Genomic DNA, 2,500 nt, shown 5'->3' on the forward strand with positions numbered 1-2,500 from the left:
GAAAGAGGAAGCAGTGGAGTAACAAGAAGAAGATCCCTGAAGGTAAAACCTAATTTAGATGTTTCAAGGAGAAAAAGACTGACTGAATCTGATATAAGAAAAATGGGAATGATTAGGGAGAAAGAACATGAGAAGGACTGATGGTGGGGGTTTTTATGTATTTATTTCATTTCTGTATGGTTTTAAGCTTGGTAAGTTTAAATGCAAGGGGGTTGATAAGTAAAGGAAAATTTGAGAGAATTAATGAACTATGTAAAGAACAAGACATTATTATATTACAAGAAACAAACTGGAAAGAGGAAGGAATGGAGGAGGTAAAAAAGAAATGGGAGGGGCATATTTTTTATAACAATGGAGATGGAAGAATGGGAAGGGGAGTTGCTTTTTTAATAAGAGAAAATGTTGAAATAAAAGCAAATGAAGTATATAATGATAAAAAAGGCAAATGTAGTGGCATTAAAGTAAAATACGATGGTAATGAATTTGTGATAATCAACGTGCATGCACCTACACAGGAAAAAGAAACAAAGAGTTTTTTGAAGATTTAAAACCCTTAGCTGAGAAATGGGAAAATATAATGTTTGTTGGTGATTTTAATACTGTTTTTAGTAGATATGATATGGCAGATGGAATGGTTTTTAAGACAGATGTTGGAAGAAAAATGTTAATAGAAATTATGGAAGAAGAAAATTTGATTGATGTCTGGAGGGAAACGAATCAAAGAAAAAGAGACTTTTCAAGAAGACAGTTAGTTGGAAATTTCATGTGCCAGACAAGAATAGATTTTATTTTAAGTAAAAGGGATATGGAGTGTTTCATCGAAAATACTTATTACAAAGACACTAGTTTGAGTGATCATAAAATGCTTCTGTGGAAAATTGACTTTAATAATGAAAAAAGGGGACCAGGTGTGTGGGTTTTAAATTCAGGAATTTTAAGTAATGAAGATTATAGAATAAGTATAGAAGAATTAATTGAAAAGGAGAAAGAGAATGAAATGTTTTCAGAAGATAAAAGACTATGGTGGCAAAACGTAAAGTATGAAATTAAAAAAATTTCTGTAAATTACAGCAAAATGATTCAGAGAGCAAAAAAAGCAAAAGAAATAGGAATAAAAAGGAAAATAAAGGAAGAGATAAATAAAGGTGAAGTACAAAGAGAAAAAGTAATCATGTTGGAGGAGGAGTTAAGGAAAATTGAGGAAGAAAAGTGTAGAGGTGCTATGTTAAGAAGTAAAGCTAAATACACTATTGAAGGGGAAAAATGCACAAAATTTTTCTTTGATCTGGAAAAAAAGAGGGGGCGGTCAGAGGTAATAAAAGAACTACAAAATAAAAAAGGTGAAATGATTAAGGGTACTGAAGGTATTCTAAAAGAAATAAAAGAATATTATGAAGAGCTTTTTGTAACTAAAGGAGTAGATGAAAAAGAAAAAAATGACTTATTAGAATTAATTACAACTAAAGTAAGTGAGGAGGATAAAAGAGAATGTGACAAGGAAATTAGTAAAGAGGAAATTTTACAAGCAATAAATATGCTGAAAGGAAAGAAAAGTCCAGGTATCGATGGATTAATCAATGAATTTTATAAAGTTTTTAAGGAGAGATTATGTGAAATTTTAAAAGAAGTATATCAAGAAATTTTTAAGAAAAAAGAATTAGATCAAATGATGAGTATGGGATTGATGAAATTAATTTATAAAAGAAAAGGAAATAAAAATATGTTAAATAATTTTAGACCCATAACTATGTTGAATACTGATTTGAAAATTTTAGCTAAAGTCTTAGCAAACAGATTAAGTAAGGTTTTACCAAAAATTATAATAACAAACCAAGCATATGGCGTGAATGGAAGAGACATTGCAGACATAACGAGTGGGATACGGGATATAATTAGTTTTTTGAATGAAAGACAAGACAATGGGTATATTATTAACTTAGATTTTGAAAAAGCTTTTGATAGAGTTGAACATAGTTTTTTATTCGCAGTTTTAGGGCAATTTGGTTTTGGGAACAATTTTAATGAATGGATTAAAATTTTATATAAAAATGTAATGACGAAAGTAAAATGTAATGGCTTTTTAACAGAACCTATTAAAATTACGAGATCAATTAAGCAGGGTTGCCCTCTTTCTGCGCAGTTGTACACATTAGTAGCAGAACCGCTAGGGTTGATGATTAAGAAGGACAAAAATATACAAGGTATTAGAATAGAAGAAACAAAAGAGGAGAAAAAGGTTTTTCAGTACGCTGATGACACAACATTGATTTTAAAGGATTTAAAAAGTGTGAAGGAGGTAATGAAAAATGTAGAGAAATATGGTAAGGGCACAGGTGCAAAAGTGAATGAGGAAAAAACAGTATATATGAAATTTGGCAGAGTACAGAGTTTAGCCGAGATTTTTAATTTTGAGGAGGTACATGAAACAAAAATTTTAGGTGTTACTTTAGGAAAGGATGAGAAAGGGGCAAGGGACAGAATGTGGGAAATGGTAGTAGGG

Source organism: Chanodichthys erythropterus, chromosome 3 (assembly GCF_024489055.1).
Source record: "Chanodichthys erythropterus isolate Z2021 chromosome 3, ASM2448905v1, whole genome shotgun sequence".
Taxonomy (NCBI): Eukaryota; Metazoa; Chordata; class Actinopteri; order Cypriniformes; family Xenocyprididae; genus Chanodichthys; species Chanodichthys erythropterus.